At 35.5% G+C, this 21344-nt stretch overlaps 1 protein-coding gene across 30 annotated transcripts in view; it reads left to right on the top strand.

Moving 5' to 3' along the window:
• PPP1R9A (protein phosphatase 1 regulatory subunit 9A) overlaps window positions 1-21344 on the top strand; it is a 349650-nt gene that overhangs the window by 33899 nt on the left and 294407 nt on the right. For 2 of the 30 annotated variants that reach the window (XM_086397821.1, XM_086397816.1), the window contains exon 1: window positions 19715-19974. The exons of 26 other annotated variants lie outside the window; for them this stretch is intronic. The gene's annotated coding sequence lies outside the window, so the exon portion shown is untranslated. Of the gene's footprint in view, window positions 1-19714; window positions 19975-21344 lie in introns of those variants that run through there. 2 more of the 30 variants (XM_086397820.1, XM_086397815.1) reach the window with 2 other exon arrangements.

Raw genomic sequence — 21344 nt, 5'->3', positions numbered from 1 at the left:
TATGCTTAGAATTATCTGAATAAATTTACATATATAAAAGTAGACAGAGGACCACATTTTTTTGGTCTTCATGTTCCTTTTTTCAGTTAATATATAGTATGATAATTAAAGCCATTTAATGTCATTCTGTGCCCATGTATCATCTTTTTAAATAGCTCCTTAGTATAGATATTATAATTTGTTATTTATTTTTCCTCAATTGATGGATATTTGATTATTTCCAATTTTTCTCCTAGTTAATACCTTGATGTATTTTGTGCCCACATGTGAGTGTTGTTGTGGGATAGATTCCTATAAGGAGTGCTACAGTCCTTTCTTGTCCTCCAGACTGGGTTGTTTCTGTCTCTCCTAAGTCCCCGAGCTCCCTGTGGATCCCTGTAGCACAGTGCTGCGCCGTATTCTATTGTAAGTATGAGGCTGTCCCCTTCACTCAGGGATGGAGATTGTGATTGTGTAGTTGAAAGTTAAAAATACATTTGAACTGGACTTCTCCTGTGATCCAGTGGTTAGGATTCCACGCTTCCAATGCAGTGGACGTGAGAAGTTCTGCATGCCATGTGCCAAAAAAAAAAAAAAGAAAAATGAACTTAACTTGAAATCAGCATCCAAATCTTTAAGTCCTGACCTATCTCTTTGCTGTCTTCTTTAACTCTCCAGTGGTTTCTTTCCATTGCATTTGGGTCATGACAGCATAGCTCTCCTGATATCTGTAGCCATCATCATAAGGAGAAGCTCCTCTGCTCTTTGGAACTTAAGTTTCAGAAGCTTGGCATGACCCAGTTACACAGGTGTGGTTTCTTACAGAATAAAATGCTTTACAGGTCTCTTGAGATAATTCTCCTAATTAGAAATCAATGCATGAGAAGGCTTATGTAATCACGATTATGGTACAGTGAATAGAAACAGGTTTGAGAGTTGGATATTTGCAAGCATCTTCTCTGTGTTACACTATAGTCATTTACTTAGGGCAGGTTTATTGATCATTTCCTTATCTGATCTCTGTGAGACCCTGTTTCCTCACCTGTGAAAGGAAGATAGTATTATATATTAAGACAGGGTTTTGGAAGGATTCAGGGAGGTCATAAATGTGGAATGCCTAACTTGGGATTTGGATATGGTAGGTACCTGGGAAATGTCAGTTCCCTTCCCAGGTACCTCCAGAGTTTCCAGTCTTGAGGGGAACTGACCCTACAACATGTCCATCATGGTTCTCAATACCCTGGGATACTGTGGTAGAGTAGAAGATTGTTTTAAGTGTCAGATATATCAGAGATTTTAGACACTCTCCTTTTTTTTTCCCATTTAGATGTATCTGGTATTTCCCCACATTTTTTTTTCTTGGTATGAATGTGTTGACTCTGGCATTGCTATCATCTCCAGGAGAAAGGTGTTCCTAATTTACTACCATTTGTCTTTTTTTTCTCTGTTACCCTCTCTAATGAGGTTTATTTGAAAAACTTCATTGATTTGTCCTGTTTCACAGTGAGTTAGATTACGTTTGTCAAAAGATCAGAAATGGTCCTGGTTCTCATAATTCTTTTTTTTAATTAATTTATTTTTTATTGAAAGATAATTGCTTTATAGGATTTTGTTTTCTGTCAAACCTCAACATGAATCAGCCATAGGTATACATATATCCCCTCCCTTTTGAACCTCCCTCCCCTCTCCCTCCCACCCCACCCCTCTAGGTTGATACAGAGCCTCTGTTTGAGTTTCCTGAGCCATACAGCAAATTCCCGTTGGCTATTTGACATATGGTAATGTAAGTTTCCATGTTACTCTCCCCATGTCCATAAGTCTGTTCTCTATGTCTGTTTCTCCATTGTTGCCCTGTAAATAAATTCTTTGGTACCATTTTTCTAGATTCTGTATATATGCCTTAGAATATGATATTTATCTTTCTCTTTCTGACTTAGTTCACTTGGTATAATAGGTTTTAGGTTCATCCACCTCATTAGAACTGACTCAAATGGTTTCCTTTTTATAGCTGAGTAATATTCCATTGTGTATATGTGCCACAACTTCTTTATCCATTCATCTGTTGATGGACATCTAAGTTGCTTCCATGTTCTAGCTATTGTAAATAGTGCTGCAATGAACAATGGGATACATGTCTTTCAGTTTTGGTTTCCTCATGGTATATGTGTAGGAGTGGGATTGCTGGGTCATATCGTGGTTTTATTTCTAGTTTTTTAAGGAATCTCCATACCATCTCCCATAGTGGCTGTATCAGTTTACATTCCCACCAACAGTGCAAGAGTGTTCCCTTTTCTCCACACCCTCTCCAGCTTTTATTGTTTGTAGACTTTTTGATGATGGCCATTCTTACCGGTGGGAGGTGATACCTCATTGCAGTTTTGATTTGCATTTCTCTAATAATGAGTGATGTTGAGCATCTTTTCATGTGTTTATTAGCCATCTGTATGTCTTCTTTGGAGAAATGTCTGTTTGGGTCTTTTTCCCACTTTTTGACTGGGTTGTTTTTCTGGTATTGAGTTGTATGAGCTGCTTGTATATTTCGGAAATTAATCCTTTGTCAGTTGTTTCATTTGCTATTATTTTCTCCCATTCTGAGGGTTGTCTTTTCACCTTGCTTATAGTTTCCTTTGCTGTGCAAAAGCTTTTAAGTATAATCAGGTCCCACTTGCTTACATTTGTTTTTATTTCCATTACTCTTAGGAGGTGGGTCATAGAGGATTTTGCTTTGATTTATATTATTGAGTATTCTGCCAGTGTTTTCCTCCAAGAGTTTTATAGTTTCATCATTCTTGATCAAAGGTATTTTTAAAAGAAATTTTTATTGAAGTATGGTTGATTTGCAATGTTGTGTTAGTTTCAGGTATACAGAAAAGTGAATCAGTTATATATTCCAACTTAAAACTAATCTGTAAATTTCATCAGACCAATTTGTGAATAAACAGTAAAACTACTTTGGAGAGCCTAAATGAGCAGAAATAGAATTGGTTGGTTCTTCTCTAAGTCAGTTCTTTATGGGGTACAGAAGTGCAGTATGCTATGCAGTATGTAGTTCTGGGGATTAAAAGAGTTCTGGCAGTATGTTTTTTGTACAATCTCAGGTGAGTATCATGATGTTAAAGAGAGAGGTAAATGGTCATTTTCCCTCCATACTGTGAAAAAAAGTATATGAATTTTATGAGCAAATGTTTTATTATTTTTTGCTGGTATAGAGATGTTAAGTCGGAATTCACTATGTATGGTGTAGATGAATCATTGCACAGGCTTTGAGGTGTAGTAGTTAGGATGATGGACTTCGACGGAGAAGGTCTAGGTTGGGGATTCTGCTTTGGAGCTTGCTCATTGTGTAACTTTGTGTACATCTCTTCCCAGTATCAGTTTCTTCATCTAGAAAAGGGATGATACTTTTTCACAGTGCTGTTTTGGGAACTCAATAAGAGAATATGTGAAAGTGTGTTAGTTGCTCAGTTGCTCTTTGCAACCCTATGGACTGTAGCCAGCCAGGCTCCTCTGTCCATGGGATTCTCCAGGCATTCTCCAGAATGGCTACTGCAGTGGGTAGCCATTCCCTTCTCCAGGGGATCTTCCTGACCCTGAGATCAAACCTGGGTGTTCTGCATTACAGGCAGATTCTTTACCATTTGAGCCACTAGGGAAGCCTCTGAAAATATGTGAAAGCACTTTCTAAACTTGAACATTTTTTACTTGGATAGATAGAATTGTTAGTGTGCATGCATCTACTGCAGTGCTGGTATATAGTGGGCATATATTAAATACTTGGTGAATAAATGCACCAGAGGAAAATGAAGCTGAAACAGTCTGCTTAGCATAAACATTCAGGTGATTAATTTTTACTTTCTTCCTTCTGTATACTCCAAGTCAAGAAAAAGAAATATCTTCTAAAACCCAGATACTTGACAGAGACATGATTTTGATGATCATAATAATAAAGGACTGCCATTGGATTGTAGAGTGCTTTAGTCAACAAAACAGATTGAGGAAACAAGTTATTTATATTATTAAACGGTTTACATAAGAAATAGCTATTTATTGAATATAGACTATGTACTTAGTGTTTCATCATTTAAGTACACCTTGATTGGAGCTTATCATGAGTTCCAATCCAGGGATTATATAGTGTCTAGCAGGGGCAAGGGGGGCTCACCCAGCCCTGCAGCCTGCCAGATACACTCTGTCTCTTTACTTCCTCACTTACGTGGTTCTTGACCTGACCTGGTTGCTGCTTGAAAGCTCCAGCAGTGCAGGAGTGTGTGATTAACTCATGTACCACCAGTATTTGGTATGGTGCCCAGGACATAACAGCTGCTCAATAAGTACTGTTGAGTGATGGCTAGATGAAGGTCCTGGCTTCGCAGTGTTTGTGTAGGAAGGAACTTGTGCCGTTACAGTCAAAGTAGCTGACCTTGGTTAAATCCTACAATGTGTCATGTCCTCTGCTGAGTATGTGCAGGCAATAACTCATTTCATCCTCTCATAATACCTCGAGGAGGCTAATGGTATTGTTCACATTTTACATGTGAAGAGTTGGCATCTCAGAGGGCTTAGATAATTAGCCTGATGCCTTGCAGCTATCTCCTGTTTCTTCCTTTCTCCCATTCAGGAGGATCCAGAATAGCATAATCTTTGCTTTTTCTTTTCTTCTCACTTTTGCTGAGTTAACTTGAACTTAGCTTATTCTATCCAGATGTGCAGTACCCTCCTTAATACTGTGTCCCCTCCCTTCTAACTCATTCCTGCTTATTCTGAAGAGTCTCTCCCTCTCTTGGTCTGTGAGCCAAGTTCAGTTCAGTTCAGACATTCAGTTATGTCCGACTCTTTGCAACCCCATGGACTGTAGCACGCCAGTCTTCCCTGTGAGCCAAAGATGATGCTAATCATAGCTCATAAACATGAGGTTGGGATTAATGTTATATTTGTCATAAAGGAAAAGGAAAGCTTCAAGCTTTAAAGGAAAATGAACTGTTCTGTTAGTCTCTGGAGTTCTTGAAAATAATTAAGTCCATTCTGAATCCCTCCAAATGTCTTCGTTTACTTTATTATCTTTCTCTATTGAAACCAGCTTCTTTTCATGACCAGAATGCAAGATCAAGAAATAAATTACGATACAGAAGATTTTTGATAGGTTCATAGAATTTGAAAATTGGAAATGGGCTTATTTTTTTGATTGGGAAAAATATTTTATAAATTAGAAAGCTTAAAATTTAGGAAGCTGGAAGTTTTAGAGTATTAACTCTGTCCAACATACCTTGCCCAGCTCTCATTTGTCTTCAAGCCATAAAAGATCTTTCACAATGAAGAACATACCTCGTCCAGCAGCAGTGAAATCTGAGAAGAACTGAAAATTGAAGATTACATTATGCACACTGCCACTGTGGTTCTTGTTTTTCCAGAAAGAAGGAACGATAAGTATCTTCTGCTTGATTTGATCTTATGTATGAAAGACCAACATTTTTTTAAAAACTTAGAAATATTAGGGCAGAAGGGAACATATAAGGACAAAAATCAAATGGAAGTAGAGAAAGGAAGAGGTTTGAAAAAGGGCAGTGGCATTTAGCAGCTATTGCAGAGATCAGATGGGACAGACCCTCAGAGGCAGGAACTAAGGAGCAAAGCAAAGATGGGTTTTGCCGTGAACAGGTGGCAGTGATGAGACAGTGTCCATCTAGCTGAGACGGAGTCTGGATGAGCCAGTGTAGGTCACCTAAACTTCAGTGAAGGTGTGGACATTGGAATTATCTCTACATGGAATTTAAGCCCTTATAATTAGTGTCTGTATGCCCACGTATGGGACAGTATGACTTATTGTTCAATTTAACCTCTTCAGTGTGCTCTTTTGAAGAAGTCATGGAAGTGTGTGTGTATATTTCAGAAGGAGTTTAAAGGTTCCAGAAATACAAGTTGATACCTAATGATCAAGCATCAATTAATTGGCAACTTAACTTCCTCCCCCCTTTTTGTCCCAGACTGACCATCTTCCCAAAATTAAAAGCCACTCATGTTTGTGGGATCTTTTAGACTTTTGTTGGCTGGCAAGTATGAGAACCTAATTTTGATTTAAATCTTGATTTTTGTACAATTAAGTTTTAATTTCTCTGCATCTTTGAAATCTGTAAAAAATCATCTTGATAAAAGTTAGACTGCTGTTTTTATTTTTAAAGTACTCAAGGAAATGAGAGAAAATGATTGAATTTTTTAGCAAGACAGTATAGTTAATTGGAAAGAGCATTGACTTGGTTATGTAAGTTTCAGTTTTCACATTCTTGGGCTGAAGTTATTATTATTATTATTATTTTTGATCCTCAGTTTTCTCACCTGAAAATAGGAATAACATCTGCCTCATATGGCTTTGTACAGTACATGAAAAATATATAAATGGCCTAGTTTGTATTTGATACATAAATTTAAGAAATCTTATTTTCCCCATTTCTGTCTTCTTTTCAGTAAGATAGAATATTTCTTTCTGATTCTTAATCCCTGAACTAGTCGAGAACTCAGAAGCCTTAATAGCAGGTCAGTTTCCCCAGGCTGTAGACTTCCCTTAGAGTTTAATTTGACTTCAAATTAGTTCGCCTTCTGTATTCTACAACAGGAAATAAGCACTTCCTAGACTTGGGTGGGAGCATAAAAAGAGTATGAACTTATCTAGGAATAAGTCAACTACCTCAGTTAAAAGTCATCATAATTTAATAATTTAAAACAGAGAGATTGATGAACTATGACCCCTGGGCCAAATCTAGATCTCTGTTTTTATAAGGCCTTATGGAACACAGCCATGCCTATTTTTAAAGTGTTTTCTATGACCGTTTTTATACTCTAAAGGCAGAATGAGTCATTGCAAAGACATTGTATAGTCAGTAAAGTCTAAAATACTTATTATCTGTTTTATTTTTTTTAGAATAAAATTGTCTGTTCTTCACCACTGAGCTACCAGGGAAGCCCATGCTAGATTTTTAAAAAATGAGGTTGGAGTCATGTATTGATAATTCAGATTTCTTGCAGTGGGATATGATTATGAGAGAATCATGGAAGGCCAAATTGTGACCTACACTTTATCAGAACTGGTGTATGTTTCATAAATGCAAGTTTGCTGACTTCTTAGTTTGTTTTCTCTGTAAAATGCTTACCTCTGTCCATCTGTCTGTATGAGGGTTTGACCTGTATTCCACCCCTCTTCATTGAGCCAGGCCAGGTTTCTCTGTCCTCCCATCCAACACATATATACCCTTTGTGGTCACCTTCCCCTTTAGATCTCTTTAATGACATTTACATGAATCCATGCCAGCTGTTATTAACATTGTGTTCTTTATACACTGACTAAACATTTAATATATAATTAATTACTGAAGGAGTTTGTGACTGTAGTAGAAATATGCTCTTTTTTTTTTTAAAGAGCATTGCTGTTGTTCTTTGGAGTTGACTTTTGGTTGTTTAGATCAGCTAATTTTTACTCAAGGGAGAAGGGGACTCTCCCTAAACTTGTAGTTATAGTTAAACTTTCACTAAAACCAGAGTGATGCCCTTGTGATCAAAGACATTTCTTTGACAGATTTGTTCATTTGTAGAAATCCCAATTCCTTTTCAGGGCACTTTCTTTAGCCTTCGTTTTTAGTATACTTTGTTGGACTCTGATTCTTTTTCTCAAAATAGCAGATTATCTGGATTTGGTATTCTAGTTGCATCTGAAGAGGATTTTGAGAGCTATAGTAGAATTTTAATTGAGTTCCATTATTTCAGGGCATTGAGGGTAAGGCTTTTTGAATGTGTGGCTAGTTAGATTCCAAGGAGTCAAATAAATAGAAATTCTTAATCAACTTTTAAGTTCTAAGTCTAGATTTTTCACCCAGTTCATGGTCTATGATGTCCTAACTTTCATAAGATACATATGTATTTTAAAAAGTCAGAGTAGGGTGATAGTAAAGGAGTTTAGGTCAGGTCCTCCAGTTCTTTGCAGACTTAAGTAACCTCATGTATATTACTTAACCTCTTGTGCCTTTCTTTTCTCTTACAAAATGATGATGATTATACCTTCTTCAGTGGATTGTGAGGCTTATCTTCATGACATATACAAAGGACAGGGATTCTTAAGGTCAAATGAACATAGTGAGGGTTATCTGGATAATTTAAGTCTGAAACCTTGAGAAAACATTTTATGGGAGTGGAAGAACATATTTTAGAGAGGATGTCTAAATAATTTAAATTGATTCATTGTACTTGTTCCAATTCACTGAAAATTTTCCAATCTTTTGTTTTGTTTTGTATGAAGTTGGCATAAAACTGTCATTTTAGTCACTTCATGTTTATGCCCAGTTCATAAACATCCTCTTGCTGTTTAGTCACAGTAAGGAGACAATTACATTCTATTAGATTGTATCAGTTGAAATAGGCTAAAATATTTATGAACATATGTTTCAAAATTTGGAAATATAGGAGGAAAAGAATCAATAAAGATGTAAATATGTTTTGTTAAAACAGGACATTCACAAAGCACTGTAAGTAGAAATAAAAGAACTCATTAACAAAGAGGTTTGCATGAATACAGAATTTGGTTTTTGGATTTTGTTTCATTAGTCTGAATATTAATTTTAATTTATTTTACTAGATCAATGGCTTTCATAGAATTAATTCTGGAAACTTGTAATCATCAGAAATCTAATATGATGCTAAGATGATGCACAGATTCTTTAAAAAATTTAAAATTACACATGAAAAAATGTATTGAGATTTTTCACAAACTAAAGTGATACCTAAACTGTAGCAAAGTTTTGAAAGCTTTTCTTACCCCTTCTAGAAGGAGCATTCTAAAGCTCTCTAGGAATACCCTGGGTAACTTACACCTTAATGACTCTTGGAGACCACTGGCCTTAAAATTCTTAAATACTGAAGAAGAGTGGTGAAACATTTTTTTGAAAGAGAGAAACATATTATAAGGTTTATCCATCTATTTCCAGTTTTGACTAGAGTCAGCAGAACCAACAGAAGATGAGGCCTGTTGGAGAGCTTTGCTGGGTTTAGATGGGGTCAGCTCAAGGGCTAGCATTTACCTTTGGTGGTTTGTGTTTAATTCTTTTGAAATTTTCAATTGCCTTTTTGTTCCTACCCCCACAGATCTTTGACATTCACTGACTAATGTAGGATGGACAAGGAACAATAAGGGGTGAATTTTATAAGGCCCGTTTGGTTCAGTGGTTATGTTAAGGATAGTACTCAGATTTCTTGCTGGTTCTGACTCTAGTTGAAGTATGAAGCAGCAGATGGGACACCTTGCAGGTTAGCTCAGGGAAGGTCTTCAGAATAGAGGGTGAATGCTATGGCTCTAAAATAGAACACGAATGGGATTACCCAAAATAAAAGGCTTATACCCAAAATAAAATACAAGGGTGAATATTGTCACCCTGCTTATTTAACTTCTATGCAGAGTACAGCATGAGAAACGCTGGGCTGGATGAAGCACAAGCTGGAATCAAGATTGCTGAGAGAAATGTCACTAACCTCAGATATGCAAATGACACCACCCTTAGGGCAGAAAGTGAAGAAGAACTAAAGAGTCTCTTGATGAAAGTGAAAGAGGGAAGTGAAAAAGTTGGCTTAAAGCTCAACATTCAGAAAACTGTTCTGATGATTGATTTATCCTTATTTCTACCTCAATCACAAACTCATTTTGTCACTTTCTGTATGTTTTGATACCAGGTATTCAAGTTTCCCTTCCGTGTTGTTGTTCATTAAGAGCAGCTTTGCTCCTCTTAACCCTTTGCTCTTCCGTTCAGTTTTAGAATCAGCTTGTGAAATTTCTCAAGTCTTTTTTTCATCTTGATTGACATTTCACTGAATCTGTACTTCAAGTTTGAGAGAAGTCTGGCTATGGAGATTTTTGTATTTTCAAGTGTGACTATGGAAAGGTGTATGACTAATTAATATCTTTCTATTTCTTTGGGTGTTTAATATCTTTGTAAATTTTGTAAGTTATTATGTAACTTTTGTTTAAAATTTTTTGTTGCTTCTATAAATGGTTTTTTTGTCTATGAATTGGAGGGCAGTTGATATATAAAATGACTGATGACCTTCTGAATTATTATTAATTATAAAAATTTGCTTGCAGATTATTTTGGTTTTCTAAAAAGATGATCACATAATAGTTTAATAATGGTAGTTTATTTCTTCTTTTCTAAGCCATATAGGATCTTTGTCTTTTTCTTTATTTTTGTCTTACTTAGACCCCCTTCAAATATTGCCAGAGGTGGTGACTTTTTTGACTTGTTTCCAATTTTAAAGGAAGTTATTTTAGTATTTTATCACTACTTATGCTGTTTATTGTATTCTTTGATATCCTTTATCAGAATAAGAAAGTTCTACTCAGTTGCCATTTATTTGGTGTTTTGCTTCTAAATCTTGAATGAGTATTAAATATCATTGACCTTTTATTTTCTGTACCTATTTGCATGATCTTATAGGACCGCTCCTTGTATTATATTAATAGGTGTTTTTGATGTTAAAGCACTCTTGGATAAATTGGGGATAAATCGAATGTTGTATTTTATATTGTTCATTCACTGGTTGCTTTTATCTGCTATTATGTTACGCAGGAGGTTTGCGTCAGTGTTTGTGAGACAGGCCTCACAGCGTTCCTCCCTTCTATTGCCCTTGCGTGAGTTTGGTTAATAAGGGTGTGCCGGTCTCATGCCCCACCTGGGAGCGTTCCTCTGCTCTTTGCTGAAATAGTTCTGTAACACTGGGTTGACCTCTTCCTTCAGCGTTTGATTCAGCTTTTTATAACACCATATAGGCATTTTCTTTTGTGAGAAAATTTAAAAGTTTCATTGAGTATCTTTAAAGATTATAGCACTCTTATGTTTAATGCTATTTTGAGTCAATTTTGGTTGTATTTTTTAGAGAATTGCCCATTTTGTCTTAGTTTTCAAAATTATTACCATAAAGCTGTTTATAATCTCTCTTTTTACATTTCTGCTCTAACTGTATTTCTTAATATTGTTATCATGCCTTATTAATTTATTGCAGATGTATGTGCTATTTTTAGTGTTTTCGAAAGAACCAACTTTTGTTTCCATTCATCTTTCCTATTATTTTTGTTTTATTAATTTCTATTTATTTTTTTCTTCCATTTTTCTTTTTTTGGGTGTTCTTTTTGTAAATTCTTAGTTTGAATTTACAACTTAAATTTACAAACTTAGCTCATTAATTTTCAGGCTTTCTTTTTAATACACAATTTTAAAACTAAATTTTACCATGTATACTGTTTAGCTAAATCTCACAAATTTTTACATTCATATGTCTTCATTATTCCTATTTAAGTATTTTCTGATTTCTATAGTGATTACTTTTACATATTGTTTAAAAGTGTGTTTTAAAATTTCCCAATGCACACCTCCCATTTGTTTTTTATTAATTATTGTGAACTTGCATTGTCAGACAGTAAAGAATCTGGCCTGCAATGCAGGAGACCCAGGTCCCATTCCTGGTTGGGAAGATCCCCTGAAGAAGGGAATGGCAACCCACTCCAGTATTCTTGCCTGGAGAATCCCATAGACAGAGGAGCCTAGTGGGCTACAGTCCATGGGGATCACAGAGTCAGGATGCAACTGAGCAATTACCACTTTCACTTTTGCCTTATGATCATAGAATATGGGTACTGTGTATTTATGATATGCCTTATGATGCATAGTATTTATGATACTAATTGTTTTAAATTAAAAGTAGTTTTGAAACACAGTTATGATCAGTTTTTGTAGCCATTCTCTGTGTATTTGAAAGGTCTCTAGTTCATGATGACAGTTTTCTATATGTACATATTAACTCAAATTTGATTCTTATGTTGTTGAATTTTATATCTTTGCTAAGTGTTTTATTATTGATAGCTTTCTGTATTAGTAGTGAGATAATTATGCTTTCCCACTGATAATGTTTTAGTTTATGTATTTTTGAAACTACTTTAAAGTACATGTTTTAAGTTGTTACACTTTGCTCTATAATTTTTAAATCAATCTTTATGTATCATTACATGTCATTTCGCTATTTCTGCTTAAGTTATCTTATCTCTGATATAAATATATAGCTATGTCAGCTTTGTTTTGTAGACTAATATATCTTGTTTTATCTTTTTACTTGCAGACTTTTTTGGTCCTTATGCTTTTGAGGCATTTCCTTTGAAAAACATTGTGTTGGATTTTTTTTAAATCAGATTTTTCTTTTAAATAGGGAGTTTGGCTTCCTTAGATTTATTATGAGTATTAATAGATTTGTGTTTATTTTGAGCATTTTTTGTGTGCACTCCCACATTTACTGTTTGTCTCTTCTCTCTCTCTCCCACCCCTTTTTTTTGGTATGAGTTGTTGAGCTTTTCCTTTTGACTTGTTTTGTACTTTCCACTAGTTTGGAAGATATAGAGTCTGTTTTTTTCATTGGTAACTCTGAAACTGTACTTAACCATTGAACAGCAACAAATTTGGTTCATTTGCACGCATATATATTTCAGTAGTAAATACTACAGTACTGTCAGGTCTGCAGTGGTTGGATCCATGAATGCCAGGAACCTGAGATATGAAGGACTGACTATAAGTTATGTGTGGATTAATCCTCATGTAATTCAGTGAACAACTATACATATATTTTTTGTGTATGTGTATATATATGTATTATATGTAATATCTTAAAGTCTGTAGTTATTCAGTATTTCTACTGTTCTCTAGAGCTATAAAGTAATTTTTATTACCTCTCTTCCTGTGATTACAGAGTTGTCCCTACTTTAGGTCTTTTAAAAAACTTATCACATTAGATAATTATTATTAACACAATTTTTTTTCTTAATACAATTTATATACTGTTTTTCATTTTATTTTTTCATTGTTTATTCATGTTTTCCAGATTTTTTCTCTGGATTAGTTTCCTTTTTCCCAAAGGGTATTTCCTTTAATAACAGATTATTGATATTAGCCCTCTTATATTTTTTATCTGAAACTTTATGCTTATTTTTAAGGAACCTTAAATAGCACACTATTTGATCCTATTGTAGTAAAACAAATTTAGTGTAAAATTTTTTCTTCTTAAAATGTATATCAAAGTGTAATGATTTTTATAATTGTTCTTGCTTCCTATTATCCAAACCCCTGTACTCTTTCTTTGGCATGGATAATCAGGAATAACTTGTAGGAGATTCAGAATCTTTTTTTTTTCTATTACAGAATTGACCCCAAAATAGTTCTCCTATTTCTTTTGATTCCCACTGGATAGTGATTTCTTCTTTTCTCTAATTGCTGTCCTATTAAAAATATCCAAACTTGCCTTGTGTTAATTTTCTTTACTTCCCTTGATTGTCTGAACACTGAATTTCCTCACAAAAGGGGAGGGAAGGCTATTTTCAGTATATTCATTTATTATAAATGTGTTGTTTCTTATGGTTTTAAAAATCAGTGCTTATTTGAGGGAGAAATTTGACTTAAAATCCCTTCGTTTGTGTATTTATTGTTTGGACATGGTGATAGCCATCCACAATGTCCTCCAATAGAATTTGGAGATAAGTGTCTTCAAATTCTGCCAGTCTCCCATGGGCTTGCTCCACTTTTCCAACTTTGCCTCAAGTTGGCAAGGCTTAGGTTTCTGTGCCCCGTCATGGACTGGGAGCCACTGTCTCGACACCTGTGTCTGCTTACCTGCCTTTGTGGTGCCTTGGAGACCTTAGTTGGCTCTGGCTGTCTGCTGCCAGGCCTGCCTGCCTCTCTGCCAGTCTGCACCTGTCACAACACTGCCCGCTCTGTCCTGTAGTCTCATGCTGTGTTCCCCAGTTACTGCTGGCTTCCAGCGTGGTTAGATCCCCTCCACTAGTGACTGCTGCTAGATAAGCTTTGCAGCCCGTCATTTCAGTTGTGTCTGACGCTTGTGACCCCACGGAATGCAGCATGCCAGGTCTCCCTGTCCTTCACTATGTCCTGGAGTTTGCTTCAATATTCCAATGAATATTCAGGGTTGATTTCCTTTAGGATTGGCCAGTTTGATCTCCTTGCTGTCCAAGGGACTATCAAGAGTTTTTTCCAGCACCATGGTTTGAAAGCATCCGTTCTTTGGTGCTCAGCTTTCTTTATGGTCCAACTCTCACATCTGTACATGACTACTGGAAAAACCGTAGCTTTGACTATATGAACCTTTGTTGGCAAAGTGATGTCTCTGCTTTTTAATACACTGTCGAGTCATTTCAGTAGGCATGTCTAATTTCCCAGGACAGCCCATTTTGTTAGTATCTGAATCCCTGTTCTAAAGTAGCAGTCAGCATTTAAGAAAGGACAGAGTTGATTTGTTCCACAAGCTTTCAGGAGAAAATTAGCTGCAAGTAAGAAACCTTCTTATTGAAAACATATTGAGTGTTAATATTAATAGTCTTTGTCTGGTTTTACTTTCAGACAGACGTATAACTGTCACCTGTTTGCCATAAGAGTAGACTTTTAAATCATTTATTTTATACATAAATATTGATATCTTACTTGCATTCTTTGTTTTGCATTTCATATTATTTTGTCATATTTAATTTGACTAAACAAATGAATTATTCTTTACAGTACTGAAATGTTACCTGATTTCTTTCATATTTTAAGTTGCTACCCAGTGGTTAATTTTTTAAGTTAGCAGAAGTTGCACTGTAGTGGGACTGATTAAAATTTAGCAGCAGGAAATTCTATACATTCATACAGCAGTGGTAAAAAGGTATTTTTCCGGGACATATATATTTTTTTGTCCCTGTGAGCTCAACTTTGGTAAATGAGAGTGCTAAATGCATTAGATTTCTTTATTCAAATAATTGTCATCAAGCTGGCATCATTAAGTATTTTGTTTTTCCTTCTGAACCCACATATGTTCATTTATATTTGCTTTCTTGGTGAGTATCTACTTTTTACCTAATGTAAAAAAAGTGTTTGTGTTATAAATTGCCCACCTTCTGAAGGCAAATTTTACTTTGCTTTATTTCACGGTCTCTGGCTCAGTACCTGCACACAGTACATAGTAGGTCTTCAATCAGTGTTTGAATAGGAATCAATCAGATGAGCTAGCACTAAAATTTAGATTCAGAATTTTCATTTGTCAATATTTGCAAAGATGTAGGTAGTTATAAGATAACCACTTTCCTGTAGTTCTTTCTATCCACATACCAGTGTATGTGATCACTGTTTTACAAACCAAGTATTAAACATCAAAGTGCTTTCTATCATGTTTAAATATGTGTTTCAGAATTTAATTACAATTATACACTTCTTTATTTTAGAATATATGAAACATATGGAATCACAAAGTTCTAAGTTTTATCTCTTATTTTGCAAAAAATATAGGATTTGGTTTCTTTTGTACTTTTTCTTTTGTTTTAAAACTCTACTGCAGCAAATTTAATCTGTAAATAGTGGTCTTATTCTTGGCACTCCATCAGATAGTTGAAGCATAAAATATAGCTGCTTTCAAAGAATCCGATAGAAGTGATTAGCTTTGGTACAGTTAAAAATTGGCGCCTGGGGTATCATATTTAGCTTGCTTTGCTGAAGCCCCTCATCACACCTCTGTTTCTAGGAACAGAAGTAATAGAAGGAGGTAAGCCATACTAAGTAAAGCAATTATAATTTTTCCCTCCATGTTTGGCCAAGTTATGAGAAAGTGCCTGTAGATTTGATAGGCCTGTTGTCATGATTTCTGGATGGACATTTTACGAGTAGCTAATACTCTGTTTTAGATTAGAAAGTAGTTCAGTGGATGAAGTGTTGCTTGTAGACCCTTGTTCTTTATTAATCATTAATTGGCTACCAGTATGAATTAGAAGTGCCCACCCAAGGCAAGGCATAGTGCGTACTTTGTTTGCAAAAGGTCTGTGATTCAGCACTTGCCAGGAGCACAGTAGAAGCAAGCTAAATTTTGTAAATGGCATGTTCCATCAGGAGTTTATGCATTTGACTCCAGTTACTGTGGCCTTTGTGCTTGCACTGGCTTCTGGCCTTGAACTAGGCATCTGTCTAGTCTGAACATCCCTTCTTCTGGATATCTGCTTGGCTGGTTCTTGATGTCCAGGTTCTTAGAGGTCTTCCCTGTTCTCCAGTTTAAATTAGCTTCTTAGGCTTTATCATATCACATTTTGTTTCCACATAGAACTTACATACCTGAAGTTTTCTTCATTTATTTCCCTCGGTTTAGAATTTTTGCCCCAGGACAAGCAGAGACATTATCTCTCTCATTCACCTCTTTATCCTCAGGGCCTCGGTCAGTCAGTACCTAGTACAAGATAGGTGCTCAAAAATGTTCCCTAACTGAATGTGTATATTTTCTCATTCAAACTTTTTTTTTGATCATTATTTGTTATAATGACGCTGAATTATTATGGGAATAAATGATATTTGAGCCCTAAAATATAACAAAAGTGAAAGTCGCTCAGTTGTGTCTTCGTGACCCCATGGACTGTAGCCTCTTGGGTTCCTCTCTCTATGAAATTCTCCAGGCAAGAATGCTGGAGCGGGTTGCTGTTCCCTTCTCCAGGGGATCTCCACAACCTAGGGATTGAATCTGTGTCTCCTGCAATGCAGGCAGATTCTTTACCATCTGAGCCACCAGGGAAGCTTCAGAACATAATGAAAGTCCATATCAAATTAGGGCTCTCGGGTCAGTGCAGTTTCATTGTCATCAGCAATATTAAGCATTGCTAGTGTATTTGCTTTCTTGTTATATTAATTATACATATATTTCCATTCATAAAATTTGAAACCTGACTATAATCCCAGCTTATGTAATCAATTTCCTTTTTTAATTGACTTGGTTATTTTGAAAGAAAAGAGACATTTTCTGTATCGCTACCCAAATTCCCTTTAGGGCTTTTATAGCAGTATGGCTTGAAATTCCAAGGTTGAATATAGTTACATATTTTTGCAGATTACAAAGTTGGGAAAATAGTTAATGAATGACTAGTACAGAGTTAATGAAAATAGTTAATAAACAACCACTGAAATGTAGAATAAAAGTTTTCATTTGTATCCGTATTGAATCTAAAATGACAGTGAAAGGGCACTCTAGATTTACTTTGTATATACATTAAAAGGCAAAAGAGTAGTAAGTGTTTAATCTTACTTTTGGGAAGAATCATTTACTTATGCTTTTAGTATTTAGTAACCACCTATAATTATGAGATTCTGTGTATTCACTTTCTATAGAAGAAGTAGCCACTTTCAGAATCTTTCATTAAATTTACTTTATTTGATATGGTGCTTTTGATACTCCTGAGCATAGTGTTTTATACAGAAAAATTATCCAAGGATTATATTGACTTTAAAAATTGATATTTAAAATTACAGATTTAAACTTCTACTTTTATCTTTGATTTATAAGTCTAGCATATAAATTATATTATTCTTGTCATATCAAACTGTTAAAATTTTTGAATGATTAAAGGTTTTGAATGATACTTTGTCATATTTACAAACTCAAACACCTTAAACCATTTAAAACTATTCATATAAAATTTATTGTATTTAAGTGCATTTCTGAAAACCAGCATAATTCCTATACATCTCACAAATTCAACTATAAGTATGGTGACTCTGTGGTTCCCATAATATGCCAACACTCTGTATCAAGCTAGTGAGTTTTCTATTTATAATTACTGGTCTAAATCAATTACTCTATTTTATATTTTAATTGGAATTACAAGGCTAAACCTATCACTCTGATAGGTCAGGTTATCTTAAATGTTACAAATACTTAAAATATAATTGAGCTTATCATAAAATAGTAATGAGTTTGAATCTCCTAAATATTTTCACATTTAATTTAAATCTCCTCAACGTTATATCATCCCAAGCAGTCTTCTGAAACATTTGACCCTACATGAGGAATTTGAACTGGACGCTTATCAGATTCTTGTCGGTTCTTGTCACAGACACATTAATTAAAACAGTATTTATAGATGACAGGAGCATATTAAATTAGTCCCTTCTTAACCGCATGCCCATAACACTGTTCTGGTCATGTATAGAATGTTGACTGTGATACTTGATTGAACTTTGTATTTCTTTGGCTTGTTAAATAATTAAATATCTTTTTACCAAACTTTAAAGACTTTTGAAATTAGTGGAATTATTTGTAATATTCTTTCTGGCTAGAGCACAAAAATCTTATTGATATTAAAATTATCTGATTGAATGCTAGCTTTCTCTCAAGACTTCCTTCAGTTACAACTTTCAGAGTCATTCCACTGATACTAAATAAAAATGATCAGTGAACTTTGCTAGTCTCTTCAGTTCAGTTCAGTCGCTCAGTCATGTCCGACTCTTTGCAACCCCATGAATTGCAGCACGCCAGGCCTCCCTGTCCATCACCAACTCTCGGAGTTCACCCAAACTCATGTCCATCGAGTCAGTGATGCCATCCAGCCATCTCATCCTCTGTCGTCCTCTTCTCCTCCTGCCCCCAATCCCTTTCAGCATCAGAGTCTTTTCCAGTGAGTCAGCTCTTCGCATGAGGTGGCCAAAGTATTGGAGTTTCAGTTTTAGCATCAGTCCTTCCAAAGAAATCCCAGGGCTGATTTCCTTTAGAATGGACTGGTTGGATCTCCTTGCAGTCCAAGGAACTCTCAAGAGTCTTCTCCAACACCACAGTTCAAAAGTATCAGTTCTTCAGTGCTCAGCTTTCTTCACAGTCCAATTTTCACATCCATACATGACCACTGGAAAAACCATAGCCTTGACTCTTAACCCTTCTTTAAGGGTTTGTATTGTATAGATGTCCTCTGTACTAGGGGTGAAAAAAGAAAATACTCTTAAAAGGTACATTGATGCTAATCATGTGGTATCTTTATGATATAAATGATAGTTTCTGTTCCTCTTAGCTCAGTCATGTCCGACTCTTTGAAACCCCATGGACTGACTGTAGCCTGCCAGGGGCCTCTGTCCATGGAATTTTCCAGACAAGAATACTGCAGGGGGTGGCCATTTCCTTCTCCAGGGGATCATCCCAACCCAGAGACTGAACCCACATCTCTCGTGGACTCTGCATTGACGGGCAAGTTCTTTACCACTAGTGCTACCTAGGACGCCCTCCTTTTAGTTTAGGTCAATATACAATGAAGAGAGAACTCAAAAATCCTTTTAGAAAGTAGGGGACAATAAAGGAAATAACACTAAGTCCTACCAACAATGTTTTACATATGTTATCCGATTTAAAATAATTTCATTCTTAACCATATACCTGCCAGGTAGCTATTAGTAGTTTCTCATAAAGTGTCTTTGTTTATAGACACTTTATAAAGAGACAGTGGTTCAGTAAGGTTAACAGCTTGCCAGAGGTCTTAAAGCTGTTAAACGATGGGGCCAGAATTTGAATTTACATCTGTTCTGAGGCAGACCTCTTTTCCTGCCATGGCAGAGGATAAATGAAAATAAATTGGAGTTGTGTTCCTTTCAAAAAATATGTTTCTTCCTCATGTTTGCTTGTTTTCCCTGCTAATATATTTAGTAGAAAAGCGTTTGCTAAATTGCCACAGTTAGTTTTGTAGACTCCCTTGTTGGCAGAGAAAGATGCACTTTCTATAGAGCTGGCATCCACTTAAAGGTTTATGTGGCCTTTTCTCTATGGAAATGAATTTGATTAGGGGAAGGCAAGAATTGAGTAATGACATGATGTTCCTAGTCCAGAAAGGAAGCTCCTGAGTTCACTACCTTCCTGATTTTCTCTTCTCCTTCCTCTGTTTCATAGGAAGGAAACAAAACTGGCCAATAAAGTGACATATTTGCCCTTGAAGAGGATTAGGATAAGCTACCCCCAAATATGCCAGTTTGGCATCAGGATTATTTTGAGCTGAAGGAAATAGTCCGCAGATGCAGGAAGAGTTCTCTGCCCTCCCCTTATCTGCCTAAAAGCAGGATATAAATTTCCTTTGTGAAGGTATCCCCACTTCTGTACAATGAAGAAGAGAGAGACACTTGTCACTGGATTTGGAGAGTCAGCACTGGGGTGAGTCTGCATAAATAAATCTTATTAAAATAGCCCTGATTCTCCATAACTTCCCCCCATGTATTTCCAGGTCATTTACCCATAAGTTTATCGTCCCTCAAAGTCTAAACCTCCTTACTTTTGTTAAAATGGTATATAAGCCCTTGAGTCTAACCACTTCTTTGAGTTTTACTTCTTTTCTATGACCTCGCATGCACTTAAAATACTAATAAAAATTGTATATCTTTTCTCCTGTCAACCTATCTTCTGTGTGTTTAATTTGCAGGCTCACCATTACTAAACCTAAGAAAGTAGAGGAAAAGGTTCTTTTCTTTGATATCTGAAAGAGAAACTTGAACCTTACAGTGTTAGTCTATTTTTTTTTTTCCTATAATTGAGGTATCTTTTGGCTGTAGCAAATATTTATTCTTTTCAAAATGGTATCAAGACTCACAGTCAAGAGTATTATTCTGGTAACTCAGTGGGTTGGATATGACAGGTATTATTCCTGTTTCATTAGTAAGTAAATAAAAAATGACTACCCTGAGTCACTTACCTCAGACTAACTCAAAGTAGAAAATCTATAATCTTTTAAACAAAAGGAAAGGCTATGGGGTTCCTATATAAATATACAATTAGATAAATTCAGGAATTCTAGACAGTTATTTGTAGGAAGGTGGAATATCTAAGAGGTTAAGGTCAATTTTAGGAATGACTGGTACCCTCTTTGCAAAAACTATTTGTAAATATCTGTACCCGCTGTGGTAGTGAAGAATGCCAAATTTGGATGTAAAAGGCCTCTTAGGCAGGAAATTACTATTTAAAGTTTGAGTTAAAGTATTTGGAAAATGTTTGCCCTCATCCTTCAACACACTCTGGTTTAACTTGTGATCTGAGCACATATCCTAAAACAGACTCTTATTGGTACATCCAGCGTATTTAGGCACAATCTGAGGGTCAGTATGTCAGAGGATGCTCATTTTGCCTTAACAATGTTCATAAATATCTGAATGGTCATTATATGACTTATGTTAGTTTGGACTGAGATGAATTTCCTGTGATTCACTGCAGATCAACTGATCCTGTTTTTTTTTTTTTCCTTAATTTAAATCTTGTAAACTATCAAGCATGTCAGAACTCATTCTCTCAGACTCAGTTCATTTATTTATTTTTTTGGCTCAATCTACTTGGATATCCATCCATCCTTAATATACATTAGAATATGAAAAGTATTACTTAATGCCTAATTTGTTCTCAAATTAGCTCATGCTATATTTCAGTGTAGTTTACTGTTCCTAAAATTTGTTGTCACAAAAATGTACTGTTGTATTGGTTATTAATTAAAGTGTAAAGTATATACTATTAACTCTAGTGCTTTACTGTCCTTAGAG

Source organism: Bos grunniens, chromosome 4 (genome assembly GCF_055505025.1).
Source record: "Bos grunniens cultivar Pamir isolate PY7600 chromosome 4, Bosgru_T2T1.0, whole genome shotgun sequence".
Classification (NCBI taxonomy): Eukaryota; Metazoa; Chordata; class Mammalia; order Artiodactyla; family Bovidae; genus Bos; species Bos grunniens.
This window is presented reverse-complemented; position numbering and strand designations above follow the sequence as displayed.